Source organism: Dasypus novemcinctus, chromosome X (genome assembly GCF_030445035.2).
Source record: "Dasypus novemcinctus isolate mDasNov1 chromosome X, mDasNov1.1.hap2, whole genome shotgun sequence".
NCBI lineage: Eukaryota > Metazoa > Chordata > Mammalia > Cingulata > Dasypodidae > Dasypus > Dasypus novemcinctus.
Genome location: NC_080704.1, coordinates 89,315,015 through 89,331,339, shown reverse-complemented (window position 1 = coordinate 89,331,339; position 16,325 = coordinate 89,315,015). Strand labels below are relative to the sequence as shown.

At 40.9% G+C, this 16,325-nt stretch overlaps 2 pseudogenes; both read right to left on the bottom strand.

Moving 5' to 3' along the window:
• Window positions 1-723: 723 nt before the first annotated feature.
• Window positions 724-6,201, bottom strand: LOC101430277 (M-phase phosphoprotein 9-like; annotated as a pseudogene).
• Window positions 6,202-11,586: 5,385 nt separating this feature from the next.
• On the bottom strand, window positions 11,587-15,956 carry LOC101430704 (protein phosphatase Slingshot homolog 1 pseudogene; annotated as a pseudogene).
• Between the last annotated feature and the right edge of the window lie 369 nt (window positions 15,957-16,325).

Here is a 16,325-nt window from a genome sequence, read left to right as displayed (position 1 = left end):
CCATGCGCAGCGCTGATGCGTGCAAGGAGTGCCGTGCCACGGAGGGGTGTCCCCCGCATAGGGGAGCCCCACACACAAGGAGTGCGCCCCATAAGGAGAGCCGCCCGGCGCAAAAGAAAGTGCAGCCTGCCCAGGAATGGTGCTGCCCACACAGAGAACTGATGCAACAAGATGACGCAACAAAAATAAACACACATTCCCTTGCCACTGACAACAACAGAAGTGGACAAAGAAGAAGCAGCAAATAGACACAGAGGTGGTGGGACGGGGGAAAGGGGAGAGAAATAAATAAGTAAATAAATCTTTTTAAAAAAGATTATATCATTTACAAATAGGGAAAGTTTTTCTTCTTCCTCTGTGAAGCCATCTTGTCATGGGAAAAATATAATTGATGTAACTTATGGACTATAGTTAATAACAATGTTGTAATACTTTAGCATCTTTGCCAAAGATATACTGTGTTAATAATAGAGAGGTATGGAAAAATATGCCAAATGTATGCTATGGATAATAGTGGTAATTCTCTGATGATATTATCTCATAATCTCTAACAAATATTCCACAATGGTGTGATGTATTGGTGAAGGGATGCTGTAAGGGAATTCCACATATGTGCATGATTGTTTTGCAAGTTCACAAATTCTATAATAAAAATATGTTTTAAAGATTTTGATGGCTACAAATCTCAAAGATTTTCAGAGGTGCACAAAACTTGAAACTTCTTTATGAACCCAGTTCCTGATTAATCTTTTTGCAATAATCTTCCAAGACTTCCTGATTCAATCTTGTCTGCAAAGTGATTCATCCTCTACTGGAAGGTATTCTGCTAAGTGCTGCCTCAATCTGGTCTTTTCCTTTGGTAAGTTCATCAAAAAACGGTTACAGGCGGTGCACTTGGCCCAGTGGTTAGGGCGTCCGTCTGCCACATGGGAGGTCCGCAGTTCAAACCCTGGGCCTCCTTGACCCGTGTGGAGCTGGCCCATGCGCATTGCTGATGCACGCGCAAGGAGTGCTGAGCCACATGGGGGTATCCCCGCGTAGGGGAGCCCCACGCGCAAGGAATGCGCCCCGTAGGGAGAGTCGCCCAGCACAAAAGAAAGTGCAGCCTGCCCAGGAATGGCACTGCCCACACGGAGAGCTGACACAACCAGATGACGCAACAAAAGAAACACAGATTCCCGTGCCGCTGACAACAACAGAAGTGGACAAAGAAGAAAATGCAAATAGACAACAGAGAACAAACAACTGGTGTGGGGGTGGGGGTAAAGGGAGAGAAATAAATTAAAAAAATAAAATAAATCTTTAAAAAAGAAACAAACGGTTCCATTTCAACTAGGGTTCTAATTTTTGCTGTTTATTCAAAATTGTTACTATGTAATTTTCCTGAAATTGGCTTCCATTGTTCATAGCTAACTGATGTAGTTCTTTCCCAGGCATATCTCACAGATACATTCTTTGGAAATGTTTTGGGGCAAGAAATATGATTTTTCAGTATTTTTTCCTCAATATTTGCTTTTTTCTGTGTCATCTAGAGGAAGAAACTGGAGTTGTTTTCTTGTATTGGTATGTTGTAATGTAGACACAAGAAGAGTATCTAAATCATCTGAAAGTATATCGAATCAAAATGGAGTGCTTTCATTTTTACTATGTAGATGACTAAATCCTGAGGACAAATTTCCTTTAGGAGATTGCTTTGGAATGTAAACTACAGCCAATGGTATATATATAATCTCTCTTTTGTTGCAGTATTGGATTTATTTGAAGATGGTAAAGATGATCTCTGTGACGCAGAATTACATCTCTTTTGCCTCTGTTGAGCATATTTCTCTGGGGACTGACTTGCATTGACTAAAGTTTCAGTTTGTCAGGGAATCACTAATGTATTTGAGGAATCTTCTTTCTCTTTCTGTGTGCCCCAAATTTTAAATACATTTTCCTCATCAAGTTCTTGTGAAAGACTCATGATCGGTGTGCTTGAAGTTGTTCTGTGTTTTTGTTCTGTTTTTTTGGTCTATAAACTTGGCAAATCTCCAGGCAAAGAATCTTTCCAGAGGAGAATGGTACCTGGGAACACAGGATTCCTCCAGCTAGTTATTGACTTTACTAAACTGGATGTCGATGTCCAAAGGCTGGCCAGTAAAGATAGAATACTCTTCTCTAGGTATCAACTACTTTTGCCTCCTGACATCTGAATTTGCTAATGTGTTGGCATGTGAGGGGCTCATGAGAGTTTTATTTTACTCTATTTTTTGCTTCTTTTTTTAAAAGATACGTAGATCACAAAAAATGTTACATTAAAAAATGTAAGAGCTTCCCATATTCCCCATATCCCACACCCCACTCCCCACACATCATAAACCACTTTAATCACTGTGGCATTTTCATTGCATTTGTTGAATACATTTTGGAGCACTGCTGGGACACATGGATTATAGTTTACACTGTAGTTTACACTCTCCTCCAGTCCACTCAGTGGGTTATGGCAGGATATATAATGTCCAGCATCTATCCCTGCAATATCATTTAGGACAACTCCAAGTCCTAAAAATGCCCCCACATCTTTTCTTCCCTCTCTCTGCCCTCAGAAACTCTCATGGCCACTCTCTCTACATCAGTGATACAATTTCTTCTCTCATGAGAGTTTTAGAAGGATAATGAAGACATAACATTTTCATTCTCTCCTTGCTTGACCTCATCTTCCAGTTTTGAAACTGTTCTTATCAAATCAGAAATCTGAGTGCATGCATCAAGCAATTTGTTCTGAGATTTATTTAATGTTTCCTTTACTCTTTCATGTTCTTTTTGAAGGGAGCAGTACTCTCCTAAAAGATCTTGAAACATTTCTTTTTTCTTGTTTTAGTCTAGCTTCTTTATATCTGAGAATTTGTAAGCTTTCTCAAATGCTTCTTTGAAATCCTGCAGTCTAGATTTCATTCTAATGATGGTATTGTCTTTTTCTTATTTGTTCTCATTTCCTCAATTCATTCTTGCCAAATTTTGGAGGCATTGCGTGCTGCACTAAAACGTTCTCTTAAAGTACTCAGTTTCCAGTAAATTATTCTTATTTAAAAGTGTTCTTATCCCTCTCATGCACTGCCCAAACACCCCCTTCCAACTTATCATAGATTTTGCCCATCTTGAGCACCAACTCACCATTGTCTATTCCCTTTCTGTCTCTTAATAACCTATCTTCCAGATTCTAGCTCTGTGAGTCTGCTCAATTTGCTTGAGTCATATCAGTGAGGTCATATGATATTTGTCTTTCAGAGACCATCTTACTTCACTCAACATTTATCCGTGTTGTCCCATGTATTAATATCGCATTCAAAGCACCACCTAATTGGCCACATCTATCTACATGTATTGGATATTTTTTTTCCAATCTTCAACTGTAGAAAAATTTTTTTGCCTCCAGCTTGTTTCATACTATTTCTGATTCATAATATGCTCAAAGATCTGCTACATGTTAAGCATGCTTTTCCAAGGAAGTCAATGAAAGGCATTCTGGGACACTATTGTCTATACCTGGTAGCTGGGACTGCCTGTCTGAGGCAGAAGTTTCTATGACAGTGTTTTCTTCATCTGTAGTGTTGACCAAGATATCATTACTTATAATAATATACTATAGGAAGTGTAGAACTAGTTCTACTTTTATTTTGGAATGCATGATTTTTCCAAGAGTCTACTGGTAAAGCTTTTGGGTTTGAAGGATATTGTGGGAATTCAGGTAACTAAATATTACTTGTTCGTGAAAATGAATCTATGTCAGAGTGACTAGACATACTAGGTTCTAGGACAGAGTCTCTTGAAAAGGAAGTTATGTCTTCCAGTATATTCAAAAAGCCATATGGTAGAATCCCTGAAATCTGGTTTTGCTTAATATGTAATGTTGGATCTAGAGTCAGTAGCTCTACTGGATGATTTGGGTTGGAAGCAGAAGTGAGATTCCACTTAGGTAACTGCTTGTTTTCACTTTTTAATGATAAATATCCTTCAGTGATGGTACTTTATTGCATTACTAGTATTAGACTGGTTTGGTGACATATCTGCAGAGGAGGATGGTACAGACATCTTTTCTTAAGTCTCAATCAAAGAGTGATAACATGCCCTTCTCCTCCAGTTTCCAATAAGTCAGTCCAGTTGCTGAATCAGATATCCATGAATTTGGACTTTCATCTGGTTTTCTGAGATAAAGAGCATAAGTATGTGGAGCAGCAGTGAAATAAGATTTCTCATTTGGTGATTTCTTTGTCTGCTCACTTCCTTGCAGAGGTTGTGAATGCCCCTCTTCTATGTGTGCTCTCCTTAGTTGGTTCTGTCTCAGCTTTTGTGCCCATGATGTTATAAATTTACTATTTGTTTTTCCTCTGTATACTTCTGGAATCTTATTTTCACCAAGAAAATGATGTTCAAATTCACCAGGAAAAATATAAATATCTTCTTTTAAAGATGTATTAAAATCTTCCGTAGTCTGCCAAAGGGGTGCTGATGCAAAGTACAAGAACTCTGCTTTTGTAAAGGGTATTTATTTGGTGTCAAGGCTTACAGTCATAAGGCCCTAAAGAGTCCTATTCAAGCTACCATAACAGGTACATTCTAACCCAGCGTCTGTTACCACGTGTTGACGCAAGATAGCGGGCTATGTCTGCAAGGATCCAGTATTCCTCTTCCTCCCAGGGCTCTGCAGTCCCAGCTTCTTCCAATCTCAGTCGCAGACTGGAACAAGTCTTGTCTCTCTCCCGGGGCTAGTTTCTCTCCATGCTCAGCTACTGTTCTCTCTCCACAAGGCCACCTGTAAACTGTCAAGTGAATGGCTCGTTTCTCTTCCCAGAGCCTCTGCTGTGTCCAATGGAGCCTTCTCTCTTTCCTCACATATCTGCTTCTCTGCGTGCTTACTTCCCAGGGCTCCAGGATCAAAAACTTCAACTGTCTCCTTGGCCTTGTCATTTACCTGGTGGGCGGGGACACACTGTCCTACTGACGTGGCCCAATCAAAGTCCTAATCATTATTTAATCAAGTAAAAATGAAACCTCTGAATCCCATCCAATCTAATGTGCCCAGAGAAACAGACCAGTTCACAAACATAGTCAGTATTTCTTTTGGAATTCATGAATAATATCAAACTGCCACATTTGTATATAAAAGTTATTTTTTATACCATCTACAAGTGAATCCATCTGCACCATAGGTGCTACGTACTGTCCTTTAGAAACCTTTTCATGCTCTGTAAACTTTTTTTTTAAAGATTTATTTATTTAATTAATTCCCATCCCCCCACCCCCCAGTTGTCTGTTCTGTGTGTCTATTTGCTGTGTCTTGTTTCTTTGTCCGCTTCTGCTGTCGTCAGCAGCACGGGAAGTGTGGGCGGCGCCATTCCTGGGCAAGCTGCACTTTCTTTCCCGCTGGACGGCTCTCCTTACGGGTGCACTCCTTGCGCGTGGGGCTCCCCTACGCGGGGGACACCCCTGCGTGGGGCGGCACTCCTTGTGCGCATCAGCACTGCGCATGGGCCTGCGCCACACGGGTCAAGGAGGCCCGGGGTTTGAACCGCGGACCTCCCATGTGGTAGACGGATGCCCTAACCACTGGGCCAAGTCCGTTTTCCATGTAAACTTTTTAGGGTCTTTAGATTTGTAGGTTTTTAATTCTCAGATGCATACCTACTCCTCACTGAACTACTATCCATGTTGTAGTCTGATTGTGGTGTGGTTGTTTCTTGCTGCATTTAAGGTTCTTTAGACTTAGGGTAACTGAGAACAGATTCATTTTTGTCAATGTTTTCAGAATAAAAAGTAAAAAACAAAGTATTTGCTTGCTTGCTTGAAGAACTCTTATAGGGAGCCCAAGAGGCACTACTGTTTTGTAACTTTACTAAATTATTTATCTCCTCCTGTGTACGTTGAATTTGGTTTTGGAACTGAGCCTGCTGGGCAACTATTTATTCTTGGCATTGTTTTTCCACCAAATTGAATAGTTTTAACCACCTGGTTTCACCGTTGTTCCAGTGTCCCATCTTTCCACTGCTTTGTAGCTCTTGCATTCAAAAGGTTAGGACTTCAATTGTACCTTGAGTTTCAGATGGTTTGGCCATCCCTATTAGTACTTAAATTCAGTGCAAGAGAATGGGGGAGGTTTTTGACATCAGATTCTATAGAAGATAAAGTTTTTTGTAAGGTTTTCACCATGTCAAAATCTTCCATTGCGTACAAAAATTGTTAGACAGTTTTGTTAGAAAATACAGGTTCTTTCACTGTTTGAAGAAATTAAATCTGAGTCATCTTCAGATCCTTCATCTTCTAGAGGCATTTTCAGTTGCTAACACTCAGAACTGTAAAATATCCTAAGCTTCCAAGGGTCTGGTTGCAGTTCCCACTGCTAATGTCAGGGTTGGGCAAGCAGCTTCTTGCAATCAGTATACTCCAGGGAGCATACCTAACCTTTCATTTTAGCTTCATAATGAAGCCCCTTAATGCACAATGGTTTTTACTTTTCATGAAGTACCATTTATCAATTTTTTCTTTAGTTTCTCAAACTTTTAGTGTAAAGTCTAAGAAACCATTGCTTAACACAATGTCCTGAAGATGCTTTCCTACATTTTCTTTGTTCCTTTATTTTGGTCTTTGATTCATCTTGAAATAATTTTTTCATACAGTGTGAGGTAGAAGTCAACCTTCCTTCTTTTTATATGAATATCCAGTTATCCCAGCACAATTTGTTGAAAAGACTATTCTTTCCTTATTGAGTGGGCGTGGCACCCTTGTCAAAACTCAATTTGCCATTGATGTGCAAGTTTATTTCTGAACTCTCAATTGGTCCACATGCCTGTCCTTTTGCCAGTACCACACTTGTTTTGATTGTTGTAGCTCTGCAATAACTTTTATTTATTGTTTTTTTGAGGTACCGTGGGCCAAGGATTGAACCTGGGACCTAATATGTGGGAAGCTGCTGTTCAACCACTGAACCACAGTGGCTTCCCTGAGTTGATTTTCTCATTTGTTTTGCTTTTTTCTTTTTCAGAATACACTGGAATCCAAACCTGGGACCTCCCATGTCAGAGGTGGGCACTCAACTGCTTTAGCCACATCCGTTCCCAACCTTTACAATGGGAAATGTGAGTCCTCCAAATTTGGTCTATTTTATCAAATAGTTTTGACTGTTCACTACCCTATACCCTTCCATATAAATTTGATGTTTGACTTTTCCATTTATCCAAAGAACTTTACTGGGATTATGATTGATATTGTAATAAATGTATAAATTGTTTTGGGTAGAAATGACAACTTAACTATATTTAGTGTGTAGTCCATGAACCTGGAATGTCCTTCTATTTATTTGTCTTCTTTAGTGTATTTCAACAATATTTTGTAGATTTCCATTTAAAAGTCCTTTTGATACTTGGTTAAATTTCTCCCTAGATGTATGATTCTTTTTAGTTGCTATTATAATACATTTTTCTTGATTTCCTCTTTAAATTTTTCATTACTAATGTGGTGTTTATCTGGTTTTGGTATTAGAGTGATAACGTCCTTATGGAATGAGTTAGAAAATATTCATTTCTCTTCAATTTTTTTTGAAATAGTTTGAAAATGTTTGTGTTAATTCTTTGAAAATTTTGTGAAATTTAACAGTTAAGCCATCTGGTCCTGGGCTTTTCCTTGGTGTGAGTTTTTTTTTATTATTATTGCTGAATCAATCTCTTTACTTGTTAATGATATTTTTTTCAGGCATTTATGAAGAAAAAGTTTATTTTCATCAACAGAGGCACACAGACTATATATAATGCACATGAACAGAAGTAAAAAAAAAAGTACATTTTGCATCTCTACTGAAAATTCACAGTACAAAAAGATACCGCCTTTTAAATATTTTTAAAAAGCAAGAAAAACAGTATAATTTTAAAAAATCATTGATTTCGTAACACAATACACTGGAACCTACTGCTAGCTTCTGGAAACCAAAGGGCAACTTGTTTGTGGTGCTCCAGATGTGACAGGAGGTAGGCAGGGGTCTGTACCTACATTTTGTTGCAAAAGAGCTCAGGACACGAACTAAGAGACAAAATAGTGTGGGCTAGGTGATAAAAATCTCTATTAAATAAGAAGGTGACAATGTGATTGGTGTATGGGTGATGTGCTGGCTGTTGTTCAGAGGCCATCTGCATTCAATACCCCTCAGTCAGCCAGCAAACAAAATGACATTCTTTCATGGGCAACCATGAGATACTGCACTACCCATGGTGCCTTCCTCACCTGCAGGAACTACCAGCGCTGTTTCTAGCCACTTGCGTTGGATACTTAGGGACACACATCATAGGATTTCACAGCAGAATCAACATAAATACGGAGTAGGATACCCACCCAAGTCCTAATAGTTAACCACTTCTGTCAAGACCAGGTATCCAATCAGAGAAGATGATAGATTAACAATTTTGCATAAATACATAATATTTATGTACATCAGGAGAGATTACTTAGGATCTTGACTATATGATGGAGAATTTGTTCCCACTGGGAAGAACAAACTTTCTGGGATCAGTCCTGTGTGGAGAAACAAGAGTACAGAAATACAGGGTTGTCCTGAAGGTGTTAATTCTCTTGCAAATTCATCTCCATTCTGCAACTTCCTCTGGATTTTTCCAGGTTTGGAAGCATGCGTTAACTGGATAGGGCAGGTGGAGCAGGGCAGTCTTGGACAGCACAGCTACCCATAGGTACCTTATGAGTAATTGGCGTGCTTGGGCAACAGGGTGCCATGGAGAGGGCCTTGCCACACAGCATTGAGCTGTATGAGAGCCAAGAGGGTGCAAGGTCCTCTGCCATGAGAACAAGGAAGTTGGAAATTTAAAGAGAAAGAAACCTCATTCTTAAGAAAGTCATGCAAACAGAGACATTTCTAGAAGACTCTCAAGTAGCTATGAGACAAAGAAATAGAATTTGGCATTGTCAAATTATGATCACAGGGCTGCATGCTTTTTCCTTTCTCAGTGATCATTTTCCCCTTTAAGGCTAAAACTCAGCATACACAGCTACTTCACTCTGCAACAAGAGGCAAATTGAGGGTGGGCTTTATAAATGAAAGATGAAGATCTAGGAAAGTCCAGCCTGGCTTTTGGCATGTGTATTAGTCATCCAAAGGGGTGCTGGTACAAAGTACCAGAAATACGTTGGCTTTTATAAAGGATATTTATTTATGGTAGAAGCTTACAGTTACAAGGCCCTAAAGAGTCCAACTCAAGGCACCATAAGAGGTACTTTCTTACCAAATGTTGCCACATGTTGAAGGAAGATGGCTGCTGGTCTCTATGAAGGTTCAGTCTTCTTTCCTCTTAAGGCACCATGGTCCCTGTTTCTTATGATCTCAACTGTAGACTGGCAGAAGGCTTATCTCTCAGGGCTTCTCCGCTGCTCTGGTTTCTTCATAAGGTCACCTCTAAACTATCTGGTGAATGGCTCATCTCTCCCTGGGACTCCAGGTCCAAAGCTCTTTCCTCTGCCGTGCCAATGGAGCTCTCTGTATTCCTCTGTGTATCTTCTCTGTGTTTTCCTTGAGTGAGTGTTCATTTATATAGCCCACCAATGAGGTGGGGACTCAACCCTGCATGCCCTAATGATGTGCTCAAATCAAATCCCTAATCTTAACATAATGAAGTAAATGTAAAACCACTTTGAAGTTAGTGCAAATCAAAGGGCATCACACCTAGAGGAACAGACCAGTTTACAAATCAATATCTCTTTTAGGAATTCATAAATAATATCAAACTGCCACAGCATACCATAGAAATCAAAGTGAAAGTGAGGGAAAAGAGAGGTGAAAGATGAAATGTGGCTGAATGTGCAAGATGTCAAACTGGTTTAGATTATTTTCCTTTTCTCCTAATTCAACAGAGGCATTTAATGAAAATGGTAGTCACCCAAATTAATGACTTTCCCTCATGAATCTCTGACACCTCTCCAAATACTTGCACTACTTTTATTCTGGGATTTTTTCCCATCAGCTAAATTTGCATACAAAGTATCTGTCAAGATCTGATACATCTTATGGAGCAGAGTTTTCAGAGACCAATGTGATCTTCTTTGCCAAAGGGCCCCCAAGCCTGGTGGAATGCTTTTGTCTTATTAGGGTAACATTTTATTTATTTATTTATTTATTTTCTGTTAAGAATTATGATTGGCATATATTTAGGACTTTACAAATGTCCTTCAAATTAGATAGTTTGCTGATGCTTTTATCTTGTAATTGGTTCATGGCATCCAAATGTCCTCAGAAACACTGTGGCTTTCAGTTCTACATGCCTTGGCTGTTTGTGATATTTGGCTAAGACATGCATAAGAGTGAATGGCTTTCAGACTCCATTTTAAATCTCTCAGCCATAGTAGCTCCATTTTGTTTTTATCTCTTTTCTCATCCCTTTTGGTTATTTTTCCAATGTTTTTACTGGAAACTTGACAAAAACTCTCTGGTCACCCTATTAATTTATTTTCTTGTCGGGAGACTAATAGATTTGGTCTGTCATTTTGTTTCAGTTTTGCTTTTTTTCCCTTCATATTTGTTGCTTTTCTTTTTTTTTAATTGACTTTGTAATAATATTACATTAAAAATATATATATATATGAGGTCCCATTCAACCCCACCACCCCCTCCCCACCTCTCCCCCCCCAGCAACACTCATTCCCATCATCATGACACATCCATTGCATTTGGTAAGTACATCTTTGGGCACCTCTGCACCTCATGGGTAACATTTTAAATAGCAATTTGTAGTATGTTCACAAGCAACTGATTTGGGTGTAGGAGAAAATCTTTATCCTTTTCTCCATGCCAGACTGTTAGATGTCAAATCAGGAAGGATTCTTATGCTCTGAAGCAGGGAGCTGGGCACTCGCCTGTTTAGATGTTGACATCTAATGCATCACCCAGCTGTAACAACAAAACCAGGACTGAGAATCTCAAATGCAATGCTGACTGCTATGCAGCACAGTTAGTTCAGCAGTGTCCAATGACTTTGCCCGGCTTTACCTTAGTAGGACTTGCTGCAGTCAAGTTAGTCTTAACACTTTTGGAGGCCCTAACTGAAAAAAAACTTGTTTATGTTTGGTATTTTGGGAGGAAAAACCCTGATACAGTATTATTCCTTGGAATATTCCTTGGTCATTATTGTATTTTAAAAATAAAAAGCACAGCAAGAACAGAGGTAGGACCTATGTTTCATCCAAGTTTTCTCAAGAGTCAGATGAGCCACAGTAGTGGTATCATAACTACAACTCTTATTTTGCATTTTGCAAATGTAAGATTTTTGATGTGTGTGTATATCCATACATGTACTTCCTCAACCATGATTCATCTTGGAAAAATATGACTTGAGGTTTAGAGTTCCATGCTACTGTCCAACAGTTCCTGGCTGTCCTAGGCCACCCAAGTAAAATCTTCCTCTTCAATTCTTGTGCTGCATGTTAGTTTTTTTTTGCTGTTGTTGCTTTTTCTCTTCTTTATCATGGGGATAAGGGGAGTTAGGATAGCTTCAGTTGTTCAAGAGAAGTCATGGTGTAAGGGGCTGACCAAAATCCACAGTGAACCTAAGGTAGGGATCATAGGGCTAATAGATGTCCAAACAGGGCCAAAAGCAGATCAGATTGGCTCATCCACAAGGAGCTTTTCAAGTTTCCTGGGGTTGGTTTCCCTGACAATTTTGAGTTTGCAACTGGGTTCCCTGGTGTTTTCAGGGCTCATGCAAGAAGGAAGATTTGCTCAGCTTGGCATCCTACGAGTCAGCAATGGTGGAGAGGTCAGCCTCATTGGACAGGTCTTCTATCAATAAGTTGAGATGTCCGACCTTGGCAAGAGAGTGAGTGCTTCAGCGAGGAGGAGACAGTGAGGCCTGCCAGCCAGAGACAAGCCTTAATCAACTGCGTCTGCTGTTTCACCTGGCTGGTTTCCCCCAGATGCTGTGGGATGCTGTCACTGCTAGAGCTCTGGGTCACGTTGGAACTCATAGACTACGAGGTAGGGATGTAGCAGATGGTCTTCAGAAAATCCTTTGAGAAGTGACTGGTGTAATCCAGGAGGCAAAGAAGGGACTGGGGTTCTTAAGAGGCTCCTTACAATGGAGCAGGGGCAACCTCAGATTTCTCATCACTCCCGGCTTGGCTTAACAAGTTGGGGGCCCACATTGATGGAGAGGGTCCAGATCCTGGTTTTCTTCATGTATGCTGGCCCCCAGCCTGCTGATGGTGCCTTCTCTGTAGGGTGTCACTGAATCTGCTGGTCTGCTCTTCAGTTGTTCCAGCTCTTTGGTATGCTTGCAAGCCAAGCCTACCTTTTACAGCTGAACGTTGGATTCCTGGTGATGCATCTAGTTGTTGGTTGTAGGTTTCTCGGATTCTGTACTGAACAGAAGCTGCAAGTCCTTAGCTGGCTTCAGGTCTGTCTTGGCAAGCACTTCTTTCACTGGAAGCAGTGAAAGCTCTTATCACAGTAAGAATTCTTCAAAAGGAGGGACTTTGGCAGGACTTTTTGGGTCTCTCCGGAAGGTTCAAAAGGTGAGCTTGTGCCTCTGGGGCAGTCCCTGACCTAGAGCCTCTGGTGTTTGGCTTCCTGGAGCCTGCTTGTTGTAGAGACTGGGGAGTTTTGGTTGGGCCAGAGGACAGCTTCTCCAGTACTCAAGTACCTGATGGCTATGTGGGCCATGGGGAAGGTTGTGAGGTTGGGCAGGAAGCCTGGCTATGTGCAGGTATACCCTAGGTCACACACTGCTCCTGAAGGCCTCAGGAGCCCCACGGTTGTAGGGTATATGCAGTCAGCACAGAATTTGTAGGAAGGCTTTGTTAAGGATCCCAAAAGTAGCATCATGCTCAAGGTCTTCAGGACAGCAACTCTGGCTGTTATTATTTAGGATTCCCAGTTGATCAGATTTTTATCAAGCTGAGTTGGGGCTGTCCCCATCTTCTTGCTCCCAGACTCTCCTCCCTTTCCATCTCTTCCCTTTCCATCTCCTCCATCTGGGGCAAGGAGCCTCTGTAGGCTTTTAAGATCCCAAACTCTAATCTTCCTCACTTCCTTCCTGCAGAGTCCAGAACCTTCCTTAGGATGTGTGGCTGGCTTGTGAGCTTCTGCGGGCTGACTGGCTCCCTCCAAAAGAGCATCCCTTTCAAGATCCTCCAGCTTGACCAAGCTGCCAGTTTCATCATCTGGGAAGGCAGGTGAGGGTCTGAGAGTCACCTAAAGCAGCAGTGGAGGGTGGGGCCTTCCAGGGTCCTGCTGTCTAAAATCACAGGATGAGCAGCATAGTCCAGGCCAGGCAGCTGGGCTTCCAGGGTGCCATCCAGCATCTCTGGCAATAAGTCCCCAGACCTCTCAGGGTCATCCACAGGCTGCCGGAGGCTGCTTTCTCTCTTTTGACACCACAACTTGTGCCATTGTTTATTTGCATCCAGGATGCCTTCATACTCAGACAGCTCCCTCATGAACCCTGCATTGTGGTGCATAGTGCTGTGCTTTTGCTTCACATAGTCATATGCTTTTTCCAGATGCAAGCTAAATTCCTTCATCACATAAGCTATTTTGGTGTACACAGATCAACAGACACCGATTTTGCAATGTACCAGGCACTCGGAATGGTTCCTCCTTGCTTTTGTTTTTAAAATGATACACTTCCATCTGGTGGGCAAGGAGGTCTGTAGTCTCTTCATCTAGACTCTGGTATTATGATATGCAAATAAGCCAGGAAAAATTATCTATTTCTCTGGTTACATTTAAATGTAGTCAACACCTGAATCCTGCAGTTCCTCCAGATTGGATGCATTCCATTCAGAGTCAAGATAAAGATGATCAAGATAAGGAGCATCTTGTTTGAATTCCTTGAATTCATTCAGGGTACAATTCATCTGTTTCTCTAATTCATTACGTGTTTCTTTGTAGGTCACTTTTTCCAGATTCTTGCTCATTTCGATACTTTTGAGTTTGGCTTAAATGAGGCGCTCAGTCCTTTTACCTTCAGTGGGCCTGTTGACAAGCAGGGCAGGGGAGGCGGTCTGTGTGGACTCCAGGTCCTGCATGGCATTCCACTCATTGATACAGCTCTGCTCAAAGCTGATGCAGCTGTCATAGTAGGTGGCCCAGATGAGAGCTATGCCCTCGGGGAAGTAGTTGTGGCTTCAGGCCAATTCTAAGGCCTTTTGAAGGATCTGCAGGGCAACCACATGGCCTGGACAGATATAGTCTTTAAGATGTGCATCCTTTTTGCTGTTCTCATGCTAAATCCACCATCTCAATTAAGGGGGATTTTCAGGTTGCTCTTCAGTCTCAGGACCATCCCAATGAGACAGGTCTTTCCTTACTGGAAAAGTCGACTCCCAACAAGATATCCTCTTCCATGTCCTGGTGCCCTCTGCTGAATACCACCATGTACCAGACTCGGTCTCTCCAGGCATTTTCCAAGCACACGGCCAGCTTGATTCTATCTTCACAACATAGAAGGTTGATCATCACTTGAAGATGTTAGAGCAAGCTCCCTGCGTGCTTGTGTGTATGCTGGAGACGCTGCTGACCTTGACAGCTGCTTCCCTCTTGTAAGAAGAGAACTGCTCCTTTCACCATGAAAAAGCTCTTACTTAAGCTGAAGTTTAACTTTCAGTCTTCATTGCTGCCACCCTCCAACTCTCTGTTGTTACTGGCTGAGGAGGGGGCATTGTGCTTGGGCAAATGCTGCAGTGTCACTAAGGCCACGGCTGCAGCATGCCGGTGCTACTGTCTTGGCTAGCCCTGGGTACTTCCCGGAGCTACGTGGGTGGCCGGACCTAGCCAAGCTGGGCATTAGTTACTGATATTTTGAGATCTATGTTAAATCGACTCAATGTAGGTAGTTTGTGTGTGTGTAGGAAATTATCCATTTCATCTAGGTTATCTAAGTTTTCGGCATACAGTTGTTCACACTCTTAAAATTCTGTTTTTATTTCTGTGGGTTCAGAACTAATGACTGCCCTTTCTTTTCTAATTTTTTAAATTTGCTTTCACTGTCTTTTCTGTTCTTTGCCAGTCTAACTAAAAGTTTGTTGCTTTTATTGATCTTTTCAAAGAACCAATCTTTGCTTTCATTAATTACAATTTATTGTTTTTTTCTTGTTCTCTATTTCATTTATCTCTGCTATAATATTTATTTCCTTTCTTCTGCTTACTTTGGGTTTAGTTTTCTCTTTTTGTAGGTCCTGCAATTGTGAGGATTGGTCTCTGATGTGAGATCTTTCTTTTTATTAATTTTTATTTTTGTAGAAGCTTTAGATTACATAAATATTATATAAAAAATATAGAGGATTCACATGTGCCCCATACCCTCTCTCCCACACCTTCCTACATTAACAATATCATTGTTGTGGTACATTTGTTAAAACTGATGAACACATATTATGTATTACTGCCAACTGTGGACTATAGTTTACATTATATTTTATACTCTGCCCTACATAATTTTATAAGTTATGACAAAATTTATAATGACTAGTATCTGTCATTGCAGTTTCATACAGGACAATTCCAATGTCCAGAAAATGCTCCCATGTTACACCTATTCCCTCTCCCTCCCCTCAGAACCTCTGGTGGCCAATTCCTCTTATCAATGATAAAAAGTTAGCACCCTGTCAGTGGGACTTACATTAGAATTTGTGCTCCCCAGTGTAACAGACTTAGACTCATTTATAGTTTCCCTTCACATGGCTTTTCTGCCCATTTATCTGAACCTATAATTAGCAGTATATTTATTAAATATATGTCCCAGAGGTTTAAATCTTCGGTCTGTTCTTGTGCCACTTGAGCTCTCAATCTCAATTGAATTGCAACACCTACTTTCCTGTTTATCGGACTCATCCAGGACAACTACCAAGGAGGTGATTATGGGCAATAACAATCCCAAGCAACAGAGAATGTCTGCAGCTGCAAGCAAGATAGTTGCATCCATCTGCCCCATGGGATCTAAGCCCCCTCTCAATTAGAGGCAAAGTGGATATTCCTCAAGATTGAGGAATGAACAGTGGACTAAAGTAGACTTACTATTACTCTTTTTTTTTTTAAGATTCATTTATTTATTTCTCTCCCCTTCCCCACCCCCCCCACCCTGGTTGTCTGTTCTCTGTGTCTCTTTGCTGTGTCGTCTTTGTCCGCTTCTGTTGTTGTCAGCGGCACGGGAATCTGTGTTTCTTTTTTTGTTTGTTTTTTGTTTTGTCTTTATTTTTTAATGTTACATTAAAAAAATATGAGGTCCTTTGGATCTCTGTGTTTCTTTTTGTTGAGTCATCTTGTTGTTTCAGTTCTCTGTGTGTGCAGCACCATTCCTGGG